This window comes from Gopherus flavomarginatus, chromosome 7, assembly GCF_025201925.1.
Source record: "Gopherus flavomarginatus isolate rGopFla2 chromosome 7, rGopFla2.mat.asm, whole genome shotgun sequence".
Taxonomy (NCBI): Eukaryota; Metazoa; Chordata; order Testudines; family Testudinidae; genus Gopherus; species Gopherus flavomarginatus.
The window spans coordinates 18,258,943-18,283,954 of record NC_066623.1 but is presented as its reverse complement, the minus strand read 5'-3'; the positions used below and the strand labels follow the sequence as shown (position 1 = coordinate 18,283,954).

General features: G+C 41.6%; 1 long non-coding RNA gene across 1 annotated transcript; it reads right to left on the bottom strand.

The window, feature by feature from the left end:
• Window positions 1-13,258: 13,258 nt before the first annotated feature.
• LOC127055699 (uncharacterized) lies at window positions 13,259-24,810 on the bottom strand. Its single transcript, XR_007775573.1, has 3 exons — window positions 24,754-24,810; window positions 18,284-18,394; window positions 13,259-13,354 (listed from the first exon to the last, which is right to left on the bottom strand). It is a non-coding gene; the product is annotated as an uncharacterized LOC127055699 (long non-coding RNA).
• Between the last annotated feature and the right edge of the window lie 202 nt (window positions 24,811-25,012).

Here is a 25,012-nt window from a genome sequence, read left to right as displayed (position 1 = left end):
TTTTTGGATTCAAACTAAGGGGAAGGCAGGAGAGGGGAAGAAACTGGGAAGCACTGAGGAAATTATTACAAGAAATAGAAACCAAACCATATTCAGGCACACAGCTGTAATTAGAAACAAGCTGTAATTAGAAACAAGAGAGACATTGGCCACACAAGGGTTCATGCAATCACACAGCTAAAGAATCACAATAATTTCAAGTTTTTCAATAAACTAAGTAATTATTCTCAATGGCTCTTCCTCGTAAAGTAACATCTTTAAAGTTCAAGCTCTCAGACTGTTGAAGAGAATTGTACCCATGGGGAAAGAGATTACATGTTTTATTCACATCCTCGTCAGTTATATACTCAAAAAGATTTAATGTTAATCTTTAAATCCCATGCCTGGATTAACCAATGTGCGCACTGTGAATTTGCATAGGGCCCCCATCTGAGGGAGGCCTCTGACCATCAGATTTAGATGTGTGGCATTATGACAGAGGTTCAGTGTCCCTCAGTTTTGGCCCAACCACCCCTTTGTCATGATTGAGGACAGCCAAATCTGAGCGAGTGGCATTGTGACCTGGTGCACAGGGGTCACAGCACCATTCAGGCTTGGCCTGACCACCTCTTTGTCATGACAGGGGAGAGGTGGAGAAGACAACTGGGTCAAATTTGAATGAAGCTGTGCCCCCCTGATCTCCCTAGTGCACAGGGCCACCAAATTCTTTATTCCACCACTGCTAAATTCTTAATGAAACAGACAAAGTCTGCAGAAATTGGCACTATTACATGGTCAGATCATGTACCATTGGAAGTAATATTTGTTAGCCTGGATGGGTCCCTAAGACCACTTTTTTTGGAAAATGACCTGCTTGCTTCTGTAAGACAGCGATTGGGTTGCAGCAATTAAAGAGGACATTGTTCAATATTTTCAAATAAATTATAAAGATTAAAAAGTCATCTTCTCTGGGAGGCAGGTAAAGTAATTTTTAGGCGGCAGTTGAAAATCAGAGCCTCTCAACTGAAGAAAGAGAGCTCAGGAAAAAATAAAACTAGAACAAGAGATAAAAAGATTATAAGACATTCATAAAAACACAAGTTAAAAAAAGTATATCAACCATTAACTAATATAAGAGGAAATTTTAATATGTTGATAACAGATGCCACTGAAAAAGACTTTTGGTATACATGGCAGATGTTTTATCAAAAAGGAAATAGAAGTGATAAGCTATTAGGCTGAAAGCTTAATAGGATTCAAAAGCAACGTATTATTCCAACAATTAAAACAATCAATTACTTATTGTAAAAATCTCTATACCTCAGATACTCAAAGTTCTGAAGTTATTCAGAAATATCTGAAAGTAACAGGCTTGTTGGACATAAACAAAATTGAAAAAGATACTTTAGGTAAAATAACAGAAGAAGAAAATCTTAGAGGCAATAGCAAGTATGAAAAGTGGTAAAACTCCAGGACTTGATGGCTTTCCAACTGCATTTTACAAGGTATTTAAGGAAGCATTAGTGAGTCCTTTGAGAACTACTTTCAATGCTATTCTGTTAGGGGAAGAACTTCCACAACCTATAAACAAAGTTGGAAAAGACCTTACTTGTGCAGTTCTTATAGGCCCATATCACTCCTGGATCATGACAAAGATTTAGCAAAAATACTAGCTAGCTGATTGCAGTCTGTGCTCTGAGTGTATATAAATCCAGATCAAAATAGATTCATTAAGGAGAGAAAAGTGTCAGATAATATTCAGAGTACCTGGAGTCATCTACAATGCCAGATCAGAAAAAAAGATCCATTATTTTATCATCCTTTGATGCAAAGAAAGCTTTTGATGAAACAGAAAGTTCCACTCAATTCTAAGTCCTATCCCATATGCACATTGGGCCCCAGGTCCTTAAACAGATAAGTGTTTTCTATACTAGCCCAAAAGTAGCTGTGCAAGTTAATGGAGTTAAATCTCCCCTACTGGAATTATGCAGAAGGACTAGGCATTATAGACTGTCCATTATTGCCTTTACTTTTTGCATTGGCCATGGAGCCTTTTGTACACAGGATACAGAACAATGACTATCATGGGAATGAAACTTGCAGGAACACAATAGAAAATAGCTATATATGCAGATGAGGTGATATTTTTATCTAAACCAAATATTTCCCTAAAATTAATATCTAAAGAAATCCATGTCTTTGGGAAAGCCTCTGGATTTAAAGTCAGTAATACCAAATCTGAAATGCTAGCTATAAATTTGCCAGACTCATAGAGGTCATTCCTCCAGAAAACATTTGAGTACAAATAGACAACAAATCACGTAAGGTATGTGGAAATTCAAATCTCAAACCTAGGAGAGCTCTGTGATTTAAATGCCAAACCACTACTTCTGCAAATGAAAAAAGATCTAGAGTGGTGGGGGAAGTGTACAATAGTTTGGTTGGGAAGAAGAGCCACAGTCAAAATGAAAATTTTGCCAATTATATCTTTCTTGTTTCAAAATCTTTCTGTAATCACTCCAGATAAAATCATGGCAGGAATACAGAGGATGTTGTTAGAATTTACATGGAATAAAAAAAGACCAAGAGTGAATGCACATGCTTTGTACAGACCCATTAAACAGGGTGTATTAGCTGTTCCAAATATTCTACGGTATTGTCAAGTCAGCTAGCTCAAAAGACCAGTGAACTGGGGTGCTCTCACCCAGCCAAACACTGGGTCTTTAAATCAACAAGAAAATTGTGGCACTGTAAAGATTGCTAGGCTACCATCCATTCATAGAAACATCATGACCTCCAGAAATGTATACACATCCTTTAGCATAGGTTATTCTCTGGGTCTAGGATAGAACTAGAGATATGTTCTTTCTCCTTCCCAATGACACCCATTGCAAATAATCCATACCTTAACCCAAATCACAAACCAGAGAGCTTCTGAAGATTGGGAAAGCCATGGAATACAGGTGGTTGCCCAGCTATTCAATAAAGAAACATTTTAAACATATTTAGAGATCAAAACTAACTTCAGCTGGCCCACTCTCCCATGATATCAATTCTTTTAAGTTATGGAATTACATTTTTTAACTTTCTAGAAAAGTTTATTTTTATACAGGAAGCTAACTTTAATAGAAGTGATGGTGTTTGGTCAACTAGGAAACAAAAAAATTATAACTAAGTTGTAGCAATCTTTTCAGACAACTTTCTAACCATAAAAGAAGTCCATATGTGACATACTGGGAAAAGGACCTGGATAGACAAATTACCCCCAGAGGAATGGATCTGATCTGCAAAAGAAGACCAGCAATCTCAGTTGTAGCACAATAAGAGAAAAACCCTCCTACGGCTTCCTAGCAAAAATGGTCACACAAAAAGAAATGAAGAATGAATCTTTTATCTGCTAATAGCTGCAAGGCTATTGATAGCCTCTCACTGGAAAAATTAAAATAATCCAACTCTAAAAGAATGGTTCAAAAAATACAGGAGGTTGTTGTTATGGAAAATGTAAAGCACCAATTACGAACCCAGCAAAATAGACTGAGGACAAATAGTTACTTAGATATTTGGTTACCATTTATTCAATATTCAGACAAAGTACATCTGCCTGCAAAAATACTCACCATATCTGTCCAGTTTGAGGGGAATATTAACATCTGATAGATGTGTCTGGTCTGTTAAATATGTGTAATCAGAGATTTCACTCAATTAAATAAAATCACTACAGACAATGTCATGAGTGTTGTAATAATACTCATTCTGCAGTACGGTTAAATCCTGTTAATAGAGCGAGCTGGTGACTGTATTACTACATAATGTCTCTTTAAACAAAAGCTTACCGTTATAGTGATTATTTTGTTTCTGATATTGACATGGCAAGGATTTGTAAACCTGTTAAAATGTCCTAAATAAAAAGTAAAAGAAAAAAAGTGCACTTGTTTCCTTAAGTGATCAGAAATGCTCTGTCTCTAAAATTTAATTGGGTTTTAAAAGGCATATCATTTACCCAAGAGTACGGCAGCTCCTGCTCGCTTTTCTCCGATACAGATGCATAACAAGCCGTTTGGGGGATTATTTTTAGTGGGTTTAGTGCTGGTGAGAGGTACCAGACTGGTGCTCTGGAGACCAAAGACATCTACTTGCCTACAGAATAGTTAAGGAAGAAACAGCAGCAGTGCCAGCTTCCTCCACACCCCACACTGCCCTACAGACACTGTACATCAGAGGTGAACAATTACAATTGCCCAATAACACAGGGTGGGAGTGGTTGTCCAACACCACCATAACCCACATGCCTGAAGTAAGGGTAAACAATCATACAGGTCAGGAGTTAAAGGTAATAGGAGAATGTAGGCACAATCAGACAGGAAAAATTGCAAGGATAAGGCCTCTGATGTCAAGAATCAAGAAGCAATGAGCTCGAAGCCAAATCTTAGCTCTCAACACCCCTGTACTGACGGGAAGTTCATGGGCAAATCTGAATTTTGCAGGATGGGGATTGTTATTTAGACTCTGACTATATATTAAAGTTTTATATTGCTGCCTATCCCCGTAGTATCTGAATGCCTTCCCGGTAAAAGCAATAGCAATAGTGTAATCCCAAGTGGACTTCGTGGCGTATGCTCGTGCCTTCTTTTATGTCTTCCACAGAATTGAGTGCACTGTCGGCACTGAACAAAGATAATTAATCATCATCTCTAGTTTTAAGAGACAGAAAGAGAAGTCAGATGGAGACAGGGAGGGGGTTAAAGACAGTTATGTGATAAAGCAATGAGTAGAGATGGGCTTTTTTTTCTTTTTTTTTAGATCAGTGACCTTGATCTGTCTAACATTTGTTTGTATCCTCCAGACTTTGCAGTGAAACTGGAATAAACTCACCTTTCTGGCTCAGTTTCAGGTCTGCCTTTGAGAGACAGGGAATGGCACCGACATGCAATGTCAGTGATCCAGGTCCTCCATTAATTCCTGGGGCAATGATGCTCATGGCCCATTTCATCAGGAACCAAAGTGGGTAGTAATGTGTTTTCCATGTTAATGCATGTGCACGTGGCATCAAACCATCTGCCACGTGGATCCAGCTGGCAGTATGGGACTCACATGCCCAATTTGCATAGGGAAGCAGGGAATAAATGCACATCCTCTCTGCCATAAAGAGCTACCGCACCTTATTCCGTGTACCAGATGACTGTTTAATGCAGAGCTCTCTCAAGACTGATTTGCCACTGTCTTGAACCATCTACTCTCGTTCACACCTGTGCAAAGTGGATTTCAAATGTTACCAAATCAGTATTCCCCACCACACCTGTAATACGGCCCCGTTGCGCAGGTGTGAATGACCATGGATGGTGAAAGGCTATGGTCAAACAGTGCCCTAGGTAAGACTGAATCTGGGACTCTTCCCACCAAAGCAATAAAGATATGGGGATATTCATGCACAGCTCTCTAAAAGTGCCCCCTGTTTTACTTTCACAGCTCATCTCCCCTTATGCTGGCCCTGGGTTAGAACGGTTCTTTAAATCTTTAGGAGCTTAGATGCTCAAAGGTGAGCTTTTGGGGGGAAACTTTTCCTTTTGTGTTGTCTGCAAAAGGGAAGAATCTTCCCTCTAAATCATCACCTTCCCTGAAATGAACAGAGATTCCAACCCTTCCCTGTGGCCAATAGAGATAGACCCCATCTCCTTCCTGTGTATCCCATAAACACGTCTTCCTGGTTCTTAATGTAGAAAATGCCTCTGACAAAGATGCCACCTCCCTTACATCCAACAGAGACTCTAGACGTCACCTCCCTTGTACCCCATATAGTATCAGCCCCCCTTTGTACTAGGGGAAGGAGACGCTTGACTGTTTATCTGTCTGTCTATACCTTTCTAATGGCTCCATCACTCTAATCTCTAAGCAGTAGATAAAACTAGGAAAGAAAACTCAACCAGAGAAGAACAGCAAATAAAATGAAATAAGACAGTCCCCCTGGGCACCCATTAGGTGTGTGTGTGGGGGTGGGGACACAATCATGATACATGGAAGCAGAGCTGTTTCTCACCCTGCCCCTTTGCCTGGCTGCAATGGCCTAACAGCTTACAGTGCTGACCCTGATATATTTTCATCCTTTGCCTGTGATATTTCAGTATGTATCCAAGTAAGCAAGCACACACAAAGAGCAGAAGAAAGCTCCTAGCACGGCTCTTACATTTGGGCTGGTCTCTGGATGCTGACTGCCAGCCCCTCTCAGTGTGACAGAGGAGAAACAAGTCATCCAGACCACCAGGGACCACATTTGCTGTTGCCTCGTCATCAGCCATCACTCTCACTTTTGAAGCTTGCCAAACAATGACGAATGCCTGACATTGGGGGAATTCAAGTGAGGACATCTCTCGTGTTTGTGTTAATGTTGTTTCCCCCCCCCCTTCATGAAGGAGAGGCGGGGGAAGGAGTAAGAAGAAGAGCTGGGCCATGGTAATAAATAGGAAAAGGGAAAAAAGGGGGGGTGGAGATCAAACAGGAAGAGACAGGTCAGTGAGAAGAAAAGAGTCCTGATGAACAGCCACCCATTCCAGTGCCTGCCTGGATTCCCAGCACCCACCAGTCCATTGCAAAAGGGACTGTGCTGACATCCCAGATAGACTCTTCTATTTTCAGGGCTTTAGGACTCAGGTGTAAAAATTCAGTCTAGAATGTTTCCTGCTAAATCTGGCCTCAAGCATGTGTGCAGCTTGTTTGCATTTTGTATGGTTCACCAATCTACTGCTCACGAAAGCTTGTGAGCCCTGGTGACAGAGATACTATAATTTAACCATAGACCAGGTACAGCACAGGAAAAAAAACAGTACAAACTTCTTCCATCAACAGCCCTCAGTCCTAACCAGAAACAGGAAAAGAACAGTTTCCACAGCTCATTTGGTCCTTGACTTCTCTGCCCCTCCACTGTACCCCATATACCCTTCCTTTGCTTTAGGGGAAGGACAGACTAGAAACTGGACTGAGAGCCCCCTGAGATCTGAAGCTAAGCTTGTGGGAACTATAGAAATCCTTGAGACAAACAGACTGCAGACTCTTGTCATGTTGGCAACTGAACAGCCTTCACATCATAACAGCTTTCAGCCCCAACTGAACTAAACTGGACTTGAACTCCTACCCCAGTGCTATATAACTCCGTATCCCAACCCCAGTTCCCTACGGCTAAGCCATAACCATCTAGCTGGCTAGATAATGTAGAGGATAAAAACCAACCAAGCAACAGATGTTATGGTTTTTTTCAGTTGCTTTTATATGTTCCTACTGTATTACTTAAAAAGAGGGGTGTTGGATTTTTATTTTATTTTTGGAGGGGGGAAAAATTGCAGGCACTTATTCCATGATGCGGTAATGTTTATGGACTAATCTTTTTGGCGTTTGGGAAAAAAACAAACCTATTTTGAAACAGCTGAGATATCAAACTTTAAATATCATTTTCTGCTTCAGACCTTGTACATTTTTTTGTCCTTGTTCTCAGAGCTACTGAAGGAATATTTAACATGGCAGTCTTCAACAAAAGAACACAGCAATTACATCTGGAGAAGACCTGATAGGCTGAAATCGTGGCCCCTTTGAAGTCAATGGCAAAACTCCACTGAATCCAGTGTACCCAGGATTTTACCCATATTCTGTTTCTCCAATCCCTCAGCCAATGCAGGACAATTCTTGACAGTTTATTTAAATTATTATACTGTGACATTATCCAGGGGAACTGGAGATGAGACACTGTCTTTCATCCAGATTGTCAGGTCAAATTCAGCCAAGTTTATATGAAACGAGTTTAGTTATCCTTATATAGTTCCCTTAGGATGGGCATCGATCTCACAAAAATCCATCACCATAAAATGGTAGTTATAACAATGCCTTAGTCATCTCAGCAAAGAGGCCAAATACTGAATATGGCACAGACACTGAACTATTCTCTTGTCCCTAGGGTTAGTACCTATAATTCAGGGTTAAGGCACATGGGGTAGAGTGCAGGGGAAACCAACACTGCTACTGCTGAGGCTGCACCTCTTCTGTGGATAGACAATATCAGTCTCCAGGTCCATCAATCGGATACCTTTCCTGGGCACAGCAAACATTTCTGAAAAAATATATTATGAAACAGGAGATGCAAGATGCTTCACAGAATAAGAGAATCTTAAGAGCCAATTCTTGAACTCGGGTGGAAAATGAGCATCTGCAAAAATTCACATGCATCTATTCCAGCAACAATGTACATATGCAAAGAGTTGTGCAAATTCTCAGCTTGAACCTGCAGAATTCAGTTTGCACAACCATGCAAGTGAAGTTTTTTGCAGTGTGGAGAGTGCAATGCACATTTTTCCAGTGTACTCATTACATGGAAGGGCAGTGGATGCCTGTTCATTTTTGTGGGTGTGCCAGGTTTGAAATTTTGTCCCTAGCAGAAAGAACATTTGAGTGTCAAATTTAGACTTACTGTTAATGGGTGAAATTCCGTTGATTTCAGTGGGGGTCTCACTCCCTCACACCACATATGAATATCAGGTTCCTGCGTATGTACAATCGTGTGCCTAATTTTCACACACGTTTATTTAGATTATACATGCAAACTGGATATTTATGAATGCAAATGGCCAGTGTGACAAGTAAATGAGCATTTATGTTTACAAATACCCAATTGTGTGTGCAATCACAGTAACTGCACAAGTACATTTGAAAATCAAGCCCTGAGCCTATATCACATACAAAGGAGGATGCTGTTTACATGGAGCAAAGAGAATAGGGTATCTATACTGGGTTCAAGGGAGAGATAAGCCAGGTGACATCCCAAAAGTATGTCAGGAATTTGTCATTCTGAATCCCATCATGAGTGCCTAGGCACAATGGGATTTTCACTTGGAGGTTCCTTCGCTGTGCATCCAGTAGTTGCTTAGGTCTTTCACTATAAAGCATTTCTTGGCTTGTTCTAGTGGGTTTGATTTCTAAGCACAACATTCTTTTAATGTAGTTTCTGTTGTGTGAATTATACAGTGTATGCGGGCAAGCTCTGTGTATCATTGTCCCACAGGTAACTCTGAAAGAAAATTTCAAACGCCAGAGATGAAAGGGATGTTCTTCTGTCTCCCATAAATACTGCAGCTTCTACTTGTGGCTCTGCTCTCTGTGCATTTGAAAGGCAGGAACATCTACGATCTGCTTTCTTATCTTTTCCTTTTAGAACGTGTAATGCAGGGAAGCCCAAATATATTAATGTCTTATCAGTTTTCACTTGCCTTTTGTGTTCTCATGTGGATCATAGCTTCAGGTGACTCCCAGGGAACAGATGTTTTATTGAAAGCCTGACCCTGAGCATGTGATGCTGGTACCAGCTTTTTTCTCCCATCTTCCCTCAGCCGCATGATTTACTCCCCCTGCTCTTCAGGAGTGACATCAAAAAGCAATGGTGAGGGCGGCTAAAACTAACTGCAGTAAAATGATGGGAAGCTGTAAGGAAGTGGTTTTATGAGAGGGACTCAAAAGATAGTTTCAAGCTGGGCCATCAGCTTCTAGCACCGCACCAAGACACAGGACTGTCCTGCCTCCTGTCAATCCAGAGTCCTGCAGTGCATATCTTGGCAGTGGGGCTAGTGTACAGGAGGCATGTATGGACTTTCAAATCAAAACCAACAGGTGCAGTTATAACATGTGTATGCTCTTGCTGTGCTGCAAAGCACCACTTTTGTGCATGCAAAATGGGCAGTTAGGCATGTAAACAAGCACTTAGGCAAAGATCCATTGTGTATGTGCAAATGCTTATTTGCACAGACAAATGCAGAGTTTTACCAGCACCACAGATATGAGGGCATTTTTACAGATGCTCCTACTGTGACCGACTCTGCAGATTTGACCCAGAGACTATGTGTACACTGCAATTAGACACCCATGGCTGAACCATGGCAGTTGACTTCGTCCCACAGGGCCACAAGGTCAAATTAATACAAGATAGTTGTATTAACAAGACAGTTATACCAGAGATTGATTTGTCCTGAGATGTTCAGAATAGGACAGTTATTTTTCATGTATGCATCAGACTTTTCAGCACCTATCTGAACAGAACTTCTCAACCTGCTGAGCTCTGTACTCTTCAATACTCAATCTATATCTTTACTAAGCCCAGGTTCTTCCACAGAGTAAGTCAGTCTTTTCCCCCTCCTCCAGAAAAACTGCCACAGCTTTACTGTTACTTCTCAGGCCTGGTCCACACTGCACAGTTAAATCGATTTAAACAGCATTAAATCGATTTAATTCTGTACCCGTCCACACTACAAGGCACTTTAAATCGATTTTAAGGGCTCTTAAAATCGATTTCTGTACTCCTCCCCAACGAGAGGATTAACCCTAAAATTGATATTACTATATCGATTTAGGGTTAGTGTGGACGGAAATCGAAGTTATTGGTCTCATTTCTTTAATGTAGCTACCCAGAGTGCACCGCTCCAGAAATCGATGGTAGCCTAGGACCATGGACGCACACCACCGAATTAATGTACCCTAGTGTGGACGCATAAAATCGATTTTATAATATCGGTTTTATAAAACCAGTTTTAGTAATTTCGATTTTATCCTGTAGTGTAGACGTAGCCTCAGACATCTCTCATATCACAGCTGGACAGCATCTGACTCCAGTATCACCAGTGAAATCAAATGGATAAATGTCTTTAGCACTGTAATATTATATACAATATCAATTTAAACCTCACACTAAAATAGCTCTAAATCCTTTATTTTTCCCTCTGGTCTAAGCATACAGGCCCAATTCTTAAATCTGGCACACCATGCTTGGCAAAGGATTCAATGTGGCTGCATAACACCTTTTCTGTTCCCAGAACTTAGGGGCTACCAGAGCATTTGAACTCCTCTAACTTAAGCCAGCTAATAACAGCCTTTGTGGGTGCACCCATAACACACACAGTACACTGATAAGCTGTTTCTATGCTCTCCCCACCCACAACCTGAGATTCTCAGATCCCTGCCAGAATGACACAAAAAGGCTGAAGGTCTGGCCCCCAAATCTTGTTGCCCAGTATGGTATTCCTTACTCAGGCAACCCTTTCATTATCTTTAGTGCCCAAAGGCATGTTGTACACATATGTAAATGGAGACACATGTAAACTTACAAAACTCTCATGCTGTAGACATGAAGAAGAAAAATCAAAGGGCTTCCTGGAAACCCACCATTCTTACTGCTCCTTGTATATTTGGTTCCCTGAACTCGTGCAAGTTTAAAATCCTAGTAAATGCTGACAGCGTGATTGGCCTTCCCACCCACTTCCTGCTCCTTTCTCTCCAGAACAGAGGGGTTCACCTGCAAGAAAGCCCCATCTGAGTTATGTGAAGCCAGACCAAGGCGGTTCTGTTGAAATTATAAAACACTATACTTTTAAATAGATGCTGAATTATTTAGTGCCTTTGCACTCTCCAAATGCTGTGTTCTTTTGGTAGATGATGACTTGGTTTATCTCCCAGCTCTTTTGTTACAACAGTCAGTAAATGGAGAGATATTGCACTCCTCAATAATTTATAAATAATAACCCGCATTAAGGATCATGCTCAACCACTGAGTTTGGGTTACAAATCAGGCAGTGAGAGAGATGAAAACCTTTAGCTTACTTCCTGGAGGAAATACTTGGCTCTGGATTTCTCTCAGGTGCTTAGACTGGAAGGCTTCATGGCCATTTGCTTCTTTATCACCTGGAACACAACAACCATTTCCGAACATGGATCCATGAGCTATTGGATCAGCTCTCAGTTTTCCAATGGGCACCTCAAGATAATAAAATAATAGTAATATTTATCATTTAGAGCGCGCCTACATAGAGAAGCTATTGTGAAATAAGCCAGGCTGTGAAAGAGTGCAATAGCTATTTCACAGTAACTCTCCACGTGGACACTTTTACTCCACACTTTATATGGCTTGGGTTAGCCCACTCTTAGTGCAGAATGAGAATATCCACAAGGGGCGCTAGTGTGGAATAGCTATTCCAGGCTATCTTCCTGCATAGACAAGCCCTTAGAAGGCACATATTTAAGGCAGCATGGATGGTCTAAAGAAGGGGTCCCAGAGCTGGAGTTCGAGCCCTTAGAAGTCTGGTGTTCTAATCCTGATTCTATCACTGTGCAGCCTTGGACCAGTCACATCAACCCTGTGTGTCAGTTTCCCCATCTGTATGAAGGGGCATTAGCATTTTCCTACTTCCCAGTGGTGTTGTAGGGACACATTCATTAACGCTGGTCCAATATTTTGAATCCGCAAAGAACTCTATAAGCGCTATGGTTTGTTAATTATTGGCATCATTGTTAGTCTTACTTTTGCCTCCTGGAAACACTCTACAAACTTTAATGAATTAACCCTCACAACATGTGGCAGGGAAAGGAGGTAAATACTGTATTTAGACGAGAGAGAATTCAAAGTATTTGTTTGTTGTAAACTTTGACAATGCACCGAAGCTAACATTTTCCAGCCTGGGACTTAAAGCTGGCCTCCTAAATCCATATGCACTAAATATAAGTGGTCTGATTATGAGCACTGCTGAACACCTGCACATCCAGTTCAAGTCAATAGGGATCAACTGGTACTCAGAACCTTTGAAAATCAGGCCACTTCTATTTTAAAGTGTAATTATAGACTTAGAAGGATTCACTTTAGTCACCCAGGTTGGACTATTTTAGCCTATGTCAATAACATTTTTTAATGGTCAGTCTAGATTATGTAGCATTATTGCTGCTTTAAAATGCTCCATTCATTTAAAATCTTTTCATTTCCTTTGGCATATTGCTTTTCCCCCCTATAAAATAGAATATAATTTTGTAAGTGCTCTCACACAATATATAGTTCTAAATTTGCTTTTCAGAACAAAACCCAAATCTTTGCTTTGCTGAAGGAATAAATTTGTACCTAACACTGTCCAGGTGAAGTAACTCATAAGCCCCAGCTATTGCCGTGAAAGGAGAAATCCACTTCCTTGCTTTCCAATGTAGTTAGCTGGAAATGGCTAGTGAAACTGCGTGACTGAAATAAATTCCTTTCACTTTATACCAGTGTGGTAGAATATTTCCTTTTTGACTCAGTGCATTTCTGTATGGCTCTCATTGTATCTCTGTGCTGTTTGCTCTGAATAACCAAATGAAGCCTATGGCAAAATGTACTCAGTATCCCCAGACTGATTAAGCTGAAACAACAGGTGGCATGAAAAGAAAATCCCATTTTCCCTTGTGCAGCTAACTGTTAAGTTGGTTTTATTAGGAATGAGCTTACATTATTACATTCCCACAACTTGCAATGCTGCATTTTAGGGTCTGCCAGGCTTTCCAGCATAAATCTTCATTTTCAGGCTTAGCAGATCATCGCACTATGGTGGTTGCCCTAAAAAAGAGGGATAATAGTTGTTATTATTTGAGAGATGTCCATTGAGGGGTAAATTCTCTACCCAAGTCCTGCCTGAGCTGTCCTGGGCACTGGTGACTTCCTTCGGCACAGGGAGGCAGAAATCCTCTTCTGAGGGCTGTGGAGCTGCAATGGATCCAGTCTATGTTGCTAATCTCATCCCAGGCTGGAGTAGCCTCCAGTCTTTGTGCTCCATGGGAAAAGTATCTGACTGCATACTTGTATGGCCCTCACCACTGTAGCAGCCGAGGAAGTAGCTGCGGGATTCACAAGCTCTGCCCCTCCCTTGCCCTTTGCATACTCTCATGTTGCATAGTCATGTGCAGGAGTGCATGCTGATCTAAGCTCTGGTCCCTTGTGCAGGCTCCCAAAATCTTGCCTCCTCCTGCTGTGCACTCGAACTTCACTGGATCTGGACTTTCTGCACCTGTACCTCCAGTGCACTCACAAAATGCTGACCTATAATTCAGGCTGAGTAAGGCCAAGTAACACCCCCTATCTGTATGAATATGTGGTGGTTTACTAATTACATGCAGGATTTGCAAGGGCAATGGATGTGCTTTGCCTGGTATTTTGGGACCCTGGTTTGAAAATTTGGCCCATTAAGTTTTTCAGTTACACTAGTTTGAAATGTACATTTTTGCAGGTGAGAGCAAAGGCTGGAGGAAAGGGAAAAGAGAATATTTTCAAAACAAGATGAAACAATGGATCTATGCAGTATGCAAAAAAGAATGGAGATGAGTGGTACTATGGGACTATCCTAAATATCAGGTGATGCCATACCCCTCATTCTACATTCAGGTCACCACAGCACCATACTGCCAGAGTCAGATCCCCTTATTCAGCCAGACCAGTCCAATGAAAACCGTTTCAGTATGAAGGGGTTGGGATGGGAGTTTTATTACTTTACTCCAGAAAAGTCAGCTCAGATTCATCATCTAATTTTCAAGTATGCAATTTATACCCAGCGATTCCTCTAAGGATACACATTGAGTAAACATCACAGCCCTGATTAGAACTAGGACCATTAATGGTCCCAAACCTTTGCTATATGCATAATTTACTACTCCTAACCCATACTCAGGTTGGCATAAGGCTAAGGAAAAGACTGGTAATTTTCTGTTAACCCTAGGAACTTAGTGCCTTTGTATTTTAAGCCCAATAGCTGAACCGTTTTATTTCTATGCTTGGTCTTAAAACCATTATTTTAATCTGAAGCTGAGCTGTTTGGGACAACTGCTGTGTATATTATGTTCCCATTCACTGAGACCAATGGTAAGTCTAGTTGATTGAATATTGGATTAGTAGTTTGGCACCACTAAATTGGTACCTGTGATCTACTAATCCCAGCTCTGTCATTAACTGGCTGTGTGACGTTGGGAAACCATTTACCTATTTGCACCTCAGTTTCTCTGTCCTTTACATGGGAATAATGATTCTTGCTTTCACATTTACAGGTCAAAAATAATGTATTCTAGGGCTGACATAAAAATTTCAACAGAAAATTTTCATTGACAGAAAATTAGATTTTCAACTAAACAAAAAATTTCAAGGAAAATATCTAATTTCCTACAAATGGAAACAAAATATTTTTCATCAGAAAACTGAACATTTTTTTTCATCAAAATCTACTGAAAACTGAAGATTTTGGGGCAAAACCTGTTTAAAGATTCCAGATTTTTTTTTAATTAAAAATAGAAATGTTCCATGGCAAAAGAAACTTGAATCGGCTTTAATATATGCATTAATTTATTAACTGAAATCTTTAATTAATTAGAGTTTAGTTTTGTCCGATGGGTTTTGCCAAGCCTGACAACATACATAGTCACCACCACATCCCAGGGCTGGTCAGTTCCCTCAGACAGTTGCTGAATCTACAGATTCCAAAACATCCTCCCTGACAGCGTCAAATGAGCTGTAGGTGGAGTAGCTCAGCTAAGCTTGGTAACACTCTAGATCTTCTCCTGGGCCGTATCCTGGCTTCACTAATGTCACTGTTCATCCAAACCTGGAATTCAGGCTAGAAACTTCATGAAAATCAGCCCAGTCATGATATTTTCAGCTGGGCCAGAAATAGAATATGCACTGGCCTAAAGACAGTTTTCATATCAACGTAACTATTATGGTTAGAGGTGTGATTTTTTTAACTGAAATACACAACCCCTACTGAGGATGCAGTTATACCAATACAGAGGTGCCTTATTCCAGTATAGCTTATTCCTCTTCCTATACAGGAATAAGTTATACCAGCATAAGTATATTTATATTGGTTTAACTGCATCCATCCTAAGGGGGTTGTACCCCTTTAACTGTACAGGTATGGTTAAAGGGGTATGCCTTGTGCGTGCATACAAGGCTTATCCTTTCTTATATGTGTTCACTTTCAGTCAGGGATGAAACCAGGAAGCACAAAGGCACTCAGGGAAAATGAAAACAAAAGAAAGTTAACTGGATGTTTTCAACCATCAGAAGAGCTCAGTTAGTGTTTCAGAGGCAGATTCAGGCTATTTTTGCTTTTCAAACCATTACTCCATCTCTCATTGGGTCTGCAGAACTGCCTGGCATAAAGTATAAATGTTACGCAGGCTGGGGAGGTGTTCAGCACTTTCCGCTGTACACCAGCTTCCCTCGGGTATATCCCTGACAGGTGTAACACAGAGAGGCAGCCATCCTCCCAAGCACACAGCCCCTGCATTATGCATCTCTGTGTTGCTAGGTTTGGTCTTGTAGGGTTTTTTTTCACCCCCTTCTCATCTCCCTATGATATCAAATGTACTTCTATTGATTTCCTCCCTGCATTTGTTTTTGTTATTCATTATTAATGAGATCATTTTTCCATCCTTCGTGCATGAAGGCAAATTTTGTGTAAAAATCAATTGAGTGAGCGCCGCCGATGGCTTGTTTGGTTTTCTTTGCTTTCATCTCCTGTGTGCAGTCCCCGGGAGACGGAGAGCAGGATATTAGGGAACAAGCACAGAATGGAAAAAAAAATAAATTGTTAGTGGTTCAGAAACCATGTAAAGGGACCTGTCTTGCCGAATCTCTTTCAGTGCCTCATATGCATGCACTTTATTGAGCTTTCCCCCTCCCAGCCCAGGTTGGACTGCTCCTTCCCCACTCCCTCACCCACCGCAATCATTAAATGGGAACTCCTTTTCCCATAATGATCACAGCCAGAAATGGGGGTAGGGTTTTCTTTTAAAGGAATCGATTATTGCAGGATGATTCCACAGAACCACTGAACATGGGTAATACTTGACCCAGCCCAACCCCTCCAGGGTATGAAAGACCAAACGCACTGGAGCGCAATATTACAAAGTACTGAGCGCTTCAGGATTCATTGAGACTGATGGGAGTTAAGGGCACATTACATCTCATCTGAGCTATTCATAACCTTAAAGGATCTATCCCTTAAGGAGCAGCTTATACCTTATGGGAAACTTTCCCAAAATATTGTATTTTTGTGTGTTTTTGGAAGATTTTGATGAATACACTATTAATGATTATTATTATTATTGGCAATTTCATTTCAGGAAGTTTTGCTCTCACTGAATTTTACTTCCTTTAGAAAAGTCACTTCTTAGTTACTCTCACCTTGTTGTCTTGTTTCATAATAATTCGTGCTTCTAGAGCATTTTTAACCGCTAGGTCTCAGTACCCTAAGTACTAAGCTGGGTAAGGTCCCTCAGGATATTTTATTTGCTCCATAAAAAGCCCAACACACTTCTGGGTGGTGTAAAACTATACTGCCTTACGAGGAACTAGAGGGTCACTTCCTCATTCCTTATAAATGCCTAGCTCCAAGTGATGTCAAAGTGGGTTTCCTCAGCATAGGCAAAGAATATCAGACCTCTGCATTTGCTGCCACAGCTTGAACTCAGATCACATCTGAGACAGTGTCCTGGAAGACATCATCAACTACAGACTCTCTTCTTGCCATAAAAATTCACCCAGCTAATGTTGAGAGCAAGAGAAACCCAATATGCTAGTCACAATGTAGATCTCATACAACATGGTACCCTGTTTAAAACACTGGGTGAAATTCCTGGCTCCACTGAAGTCAATGGAAGCTTTGTCATGGACTCTCCTTCGTGGAATTTCAGTGGAATTACACCAGGGACAGGGGAAAGGAGGAGGGTGCTAGAAGCCCAGTGTAGACTAGATTTAAATTAAAAATCCCAGTGTAGACTAGACTTAAATTAAAAAGATCAGGCTCTAGGAAGGTGTGAATGCCTTTTTGCTATATTGCTGTAGTAACTCGTGGTGGAGTACATTGTCATACAAGCATTATCTCCTCATGATGCAGAAGATAATATAATTTCACTGCCATGGTGTAACAACATCACATTACCAATACTAAAGTGTAGCAGATCAGCAGACTTGTTGCAGAGGTTCTCAAGTCTGAAAGTTGCCCTTGGCTCCTCTTCAGAAGCGACTTTTGACAGTTGCATCATGGAGTCCCAGTGTGGTCTTGGCTTTCATTACATGGCTACAGTATGTGAAAAATTCAGTGTCACATAATCTCTACCTAATTCTCATTTAGTCCCCAAGGTTTAAAGAAATATAATCATCTCCTACTGCAAGTCCAAGTCTATTTAATGTAATACTTGATCTTAAAGCAGGACTATAGGAGGTTACATTTATTTTTTTTAAAAACCACCTAGGAACAACAACCTCTTAACCCCAGAAACATGGAAGCCACACGGGACAAGAGTAGTTTGACTCACAGGCTCAGTTCAGCCCTGTGAAACATTAACGAACAAACCTAAGGCCCTGATACTGCAAGGACTTCTGCACATGAATAACTTTTTGCACTGCAACCCATGGAACTATTCACTTGCTAAGACTAAGACTTTGCAGCATCAGAGGGTAACATTTTATTCACTTTAGTTGTAGTTTGCCAATTACCTTCTCTGCATCATTCTTGATTGTAATCTTGTTGCTCTGCTCAGATGGGCTAGCCCTTTAGAATTTGGAGTTTTGACATATTTTCTTTGCTGGTTCTTGAAAGTTCTTTCTCTGTAGGAAAACACAAATTTAAATAGGAAAAAATATATAAAATAGCACACATAATGACAGCTCATTGATAGTTCAAACTACTGAGAACAGATCTGGGTCTGGTCTTTTGGCTCTAGAGACCTGGGGTGAAATCTTGGCCCCATTGAAATTATTGGGAGTTTTGCCATTGACTTCAGTGGGAACATTTCACCTCTGGATTTAATCCTGATTCAGTCACACAGATGGAAAGAAATTAGGTTGGTCTCATGCCAAACTTCCCTTAAACACATTGCAGGTTACAAGGATACAGTATTATACACAATTCACAGGAAGCTCAGAACTGAACTAGCTTGTGTTGATGGCGAGAAAGACTGCAGTTAATTGCCACAGGTGTACCTGGAATATTAGGAGAGTGACAGTTCAGGATTGAGGCAGACAACAAAAATATGTTTCCCATTCCAGAAGTGGAATAATGGAATGGGGTGTTGTAGGACAGAACTGCAGCATATTAGTCAGAGCACTGAAGGAAATATTCCCATGATACCTGCCAGCATTGTGCCTGCACTAGCAAATGCTATTGGTCCCTCCCTTTAAATATGCCCTAAATCAATTCACAAATGATATCAAATAATCAGCACCAACAGCTAGAAGAGCAGTTCAGTATAAAACTTACTTCTCCTCTGGATTTAATGAAGGGATTTGGAGCTTTGCAATGTCTCAAACAGATGTGTCTTGTATATTTCACATCTTTGGTGCAGAGAACAAACAGCAACCCAGCTGCTCATCCATTCAACCATGTTTAAAGAACAATTAAAGTGAATATTGTAAGGTTCTGAGACAGACCATCATCTCACCATCTGGAGAAGTGATTGTCCACCACTGAGACTTTTATCTCACAGGTAAGCCTGTTCATGGAGAATGTTAAGCAAGTTCACAGATAGAGTAAAACTGATGTTTTATCTAGATTCCCTTTTAATGTCTTGTGCTGACATGTGTGGGACTGGAGTGGGTGCACAGGGAGGGCACAACATAGCAGGTATGAAATAAAAAAAATTAGTCAACTCTCTGCATTTGGTGTACCAAGCTGTGCTCCAAGTAATCCTGCTCTCCACACTCCCATAGACAGCTTTGATGATAAAAAAGCAAAGGGTTTCTAATGTGCCTTATTTTTAAGAAAAAACATAAAATGAAAAATGGGCACAAGTCCTAAATCCTACATAAATCCTGTTTAGATTACACAACTAGGCCTGATCCTGCCATTATACTTGAATGAAAGTAGGACCACACCTTTATAACTAATGATTTATTAGGGAATAAGATAGTTTATAGGCTTGGTAGTAACCCTTTCACCTTTAGTTTACTAGTCTGAATCCAACCTAAATCAGTAGTGGCTGACAGGAATAATCATCAGATAATTGTTTGGCATTCTATGTGAAATAAATTTGAGGGCTCAGTCTAGTTCCTAGCATTAGTGTTCATATCACACACATGCACCACAGACACAACTGACACTCCTTCAAAAAGAGGCACTGAACTGCCTTCACCCTTAGAGGTAGCCCATCAAGGTTCAGATTAAGGGAGACAATGATGGGGAAGTTTCTACCAGTCTTACATTTGTTCTGCAAAAACAGGACTGCAGTTCCCAGGACTATCAGCCTAGATCCCTTCTCCAATACTAGAGAGTCCAAAAAATAAAAGAATCCCATGAAATTATATATTAATCCCTGTGGTGCCATTTGAATTATATTCCTAATATCATAAAAACAGATCTTTAAATTCAACACCTGCAATCTACAGGGTCATGTAAGCAATTTCTCACTACAGGTGGAAAAAAAAAATCACACTGCTCCACTGATTTGACTCCAATTTTGTTGGAGTACCAAGCCTGGATCATTATTATTATATAGTTAAGTATTTAAATGTTTTTGAACAAACAGGACCTTAAATGATTTGCAACCGGACATAATGGATATGATGATTCACATGTGATGCATTGCAATGAAAGCAGCGGAGTTATACCAGGGAGGAATTTGGCTCAATACGTCCACATCACAAAACCATCATATGACCTGGCACAATTCAACACAATTAATAATAAAATAATGATGACTAACTGTCTATTCTCAGAAGCCCATGGGCCAAATTTAGACCTGGCATAAGCAGATACAGATTTAACTTTAAAAGAGCTGTATTTGCTTATACCATGTCTGAAAATGACCCCAATAGAGCAATAGAAAAAGTGCTGTGGGCCACATTCAAAGTGCATTAACAGAGCAATGTGGAAGAACTATACAAAGAACCTTTGCACATTGGCATGAGTTTCCTTTCAGCTACAGCTGGTTTACACATCTGTAACACTACTGGCTTCAGTGGAGTTACTTGACGGTGTGTGTGTGTGTGTGTGTGGGGAGAATCAGAATCAAGCCCAGTACACCTCACTCTAACTAGTGCTATTAGTGTCTTGCATCCATCAATGCAAAAGCCACCCTACGATATTGTTTTGTGGCAGTTTTATATTCTTGTGGTGCTACATTTTGTTTACATCAAGAGAAAACTATTCACCTTTTCTCCCTCTTTCCTAAGCAACAAACACAGGCCCTGATCCTATTCCCACTGACATCAAAGGGTATTTTGCCACTGGATTCAGTGAGATCACCATAAGGCCCATATATTGTAGTCTATTTGTAATCAGAACTCTAAGGGACTAATACAAAATTGCAACAAAAACGCACATTCCAGGAGAAAAACCAAGTATGCAAACCCAGCCTGTTTTTCCACCCTTTACCATAATGAGGATGAAAATAAAAATATTTTACTCTCTTATGTAAAAAATTCCTTTCCTTAGGTGAATGGGCTCATTAATCACAAAATATTCTTCATCTGGTAACTGGGCTTTAGCAAGGCTCACTCTAGAACAAGAGCTGCCTGGAGAACATTTCCATTTTCAGACAACTTTTGATATTTCAGAATTTGTCTTTGTCCCTCACTGGAATGAAGACCAAACCTTTTGACCATTTTCATGAAATGGAATTGTGGCAGAAACATCGATTTTTCTGATGGAAAATATCAGGTTTTTGATTTAAGTCTCTTTCTCTCTCTTTCCATGACCAGAGAGTTCATCCTGGACTTCACAAACCTTCCCATCAAAACTTTGAAGCGTTCCCACAATGTTTCAACAACAATGAATAGGATATTTTGACAAAAAGCGTTGTTGAAAATGTTCTGTGTCCAGTTTAGAACTAAAGGGGGATTTAGGATGGTTTTCAAAAGGAACTTAAGAACCAGGGATGTCACAATTTTGCATTAGGGGAAAAATCCTGGATCTACTGAGTTTTGCCATTGACTTTAATGAGGCTAAGAAATCACACCTGCACTGGTAACTTTCAGATGATACATTTCTGTTGGGATCAAATACATTGACTAATTGGTAAGGTAGGTCTGACTAACCTAGCAGCTTCAGAGTCTGATGCTCACACATACACCGATATTTTCTTTTGGATAAGAGAAAGCTACATGTGATATCATCTTCTAAACAGATAGCATGAACTTTTCCAAGTCTCTCAGCTCTAAGAGGACAGAGTGTACCGCTTTCATACTGCCTGTAACAACCCTGGCTTCACCTCATTTTCTGTCCTTCGTGCTAATAACTGTATTTTTTTTTTATTCATTCAATTACGAGGAAATCGGCACACGACATTGATATTAGCGAGCTTAAAGCTCAGCTAATGGAGGAGCCTAATGACTAATTGATCAGCTCCCAAGCACCACTGCAGCGCAGAATGGCCTAGAGGAATGCATGCAATTAGTTTGGGTTTGGTAGCAATCGAGTGCATATAGAAGTGAGCTAAGCCGTGATTTATGAGGGGTGGACACCGAGTAGCTCTGCTAAGGAGGGGACACTCAAGTACCACCGGGCTACACGGAGCAGCCCTTTTGTTTTAGGGCGCGGGTGAGATGCACACTGGGGATGTGGGGGCTAGTCGCTCAGGCCTGTAACCAGACCCCTTCCCAAGGCCAGTTCGCCACGAATCGTATCCAGGCGGGTTAATTACAGGGTGCGGGTCTCCCCCAGGCGGCGGGAAATGAACGCGGAATATGCGCGCGGGTGTGAAAGAGGAGGGGACCGTGGCCTGCTCCATGCCCCTTTTATGAACAGCTCCGGAGCCTGGGAACCCAGCTCAGCTGCTTCCTCTTCTTCCCCCGAGGAAACAAGGGGCTTTACTCAGCTCCCACCGAAGTCCACGTCCACGCGAGTTTCGTGTCGATTCCAGGGGGAGCAGGAGCGGCCCGAACTGCCCCCCTGTCTCTTGTTCGCACGGACCCGCTTCTTCCCAGCCAGTAAAACCCTACGCAGGCGTTTTCTATTCGCCTCAGGCAGGCGCGCGCGGGGCCGGCCCGTTCCCGCTCTCCAGCCTGCCCGGCGCGCGGGGGCAGCGCGAGCGCCCTGCAGGCCATGGCGCAGGCTTGGGCATCGGGCGCACAGTTATAAGCAAACGTCAGGGTATTTGCAAACACCCCCTCCCTCCCGCCAGGCCCCAAAACAGCGGCGCTCGTTCCTTCGGCGGTGGGGGTGAAAGATCCCTCCACGTCCTGCCCTGCCCCGCCAGCGCTGCAAACCTCCTGCGCAGCCCCCTGGGCGCCTTCTCAGCGGCTGGTTACGCACCAAACGGAAATATTTGCAAAGCAGCTAAAAACGCGGCGGTTGCCTCTGACTCCAGCGCGGGCCAGTGGGAGGCTGCCGGCCTCTCCTCCGTTTGCCTCAGCGGAGGGGGCAGCCCCCTTCTGGGCTTCCTGTGCCGTTAAGCGGGGAGGAGAAGCTGAAGCGCCAGCACCTTTGCCTGGCTGCGGCTCCGGCCCGACTGGCGCATTTTCTCGCCTTCCGTTGCAGCGAGGCCGTTGGGCCGCAGGAGCGCGGGCTCCAGGGCCCAACTCCGGGGAAAGAAAGTTTAACCGAATTCCGAGTTGTTAATGAGCAAGGGGGCGCCTGGTTGGGGAGCGCGGGCGACGTGGCCTGAGAGTGGGGCAAGGGCCCTGCCCCTGGCAGTACCCAGCGCTGGGCTCTCCCTAAAGCTCGCTAGCGTCCAGCTATCCCCAGCCAAGTCTGGCGCTCTGAATTTCGCTCCAAAGGGAAAGTGGCACATTTAACAGGTCTGAGAACCAACCAAATCTAGACACCCAAACTTCAGCTGTGTGTCAATAAACCACCGTAAACACACACGCACAGAGATCACACCCATGTGTCCTACCCAAAGAGATTAGACTCCCTCTCAGCTTACACACCTCTTTCCTTTGGCCACTGCTGACAAACAAAAGGGGTCCGGGCTCTTCAAAGTGCTATATTTTAACTTTTAACGAGCAGCCTCTCCTCTCCCCCTGCAAAACTGGGAACAGAGCAAAGTGACTTTCTTTCCCAAATATGCTAGCCCGAGTTGAGAGAGATTGCAACCAAAAGCAAGCTCCCTGCAAATCTACACTCTGCTCGTTCTGCTGTTAGAGACAAGCGGACGGTTTGCTACCATTCCTCTGCTAAGAGACCTCCGAAGATGTAGCCTTCTCTGCCCCCAAGTCCTTCAGGGCAACCTTGGTACGTTCGCTCCGAAAGGATTAAATCTTGCCTCAGACAGTTTGTGACTAAGAGCAGGGAGCCATTGGCAGCACTTTCCAAACCAGGCAGCTGATAAAATAATAAAACCCAACAGACATTTTTATAAATAAAAGATGCGGTGCTAAAAGAGGGGTTTGGTTTGGTTTTTAAGAAGGCATCTCTTCTGCAAGTGGGATCCGGGGAAAAACTTGGAGAAAGTTCCCTACGTCAAACAAAAGCATTTAGCTGCCGCAACGATCTGTCCAGTTCTGAAATCCAGAACGCCTTGCTGCTAAAGCCAGAAGGAAAGAAACAGCTTTTAAACTTAGTTTCTCCGATGAGGGTTTAGGAAATGTTCTTAGTTCAGAGTTGTATCGGGAGGGGTAAAAATCATACAAGCTGGGAAAAGGAAAATAAGAAGCTGGTCCATTCCACAATCACCTTTCAAATTGAATTGGTGTTTTCGTTTTTCTAGCATCTGGTTGGCGTATTCGTCAGATATTTATTGGACCAAAAATATTTGATCTGGCATAGAAATCGCGTCTAAATTGGTTCCAAGACAACTCTTTTGGCTAATTTATTACAACGCATATTTTAACCCCACATTTAGAAAATAAATTCTCTGTCTGAAACTCCAAAAATAACTTTAAAAAAAACCAACCACCACCAACTACATCTTTTTGTGTGTGTTGATCTTGATAGCTTGGCTATAAAACAAACAAACCCACAAATAAATGTAATGGTTGACGTTAATAAGATTTTAAGGCTTGAGAAAAATATTAAAAATATATCTTACCTGGACTTTAACAAACCCAGCCATACCCTTAGAGTATCTGCTGAAATCCTAGTGGACAGTAGTGAAAGGAGGCAGCCTACATTGCTTTCTGCCCTTTTTATACTACGATAGCCAATTAATATTGCATCAACCTTATTTTAAATTTTCAAAACCCACAATATAGTGTAATGGCATAAGGACATTTATTATTAAAGGACATTTGATTGGGAAAAAAATCATTGGGGCTGATTAGGAAGAGATAGAACTAGAAAACTCTGGG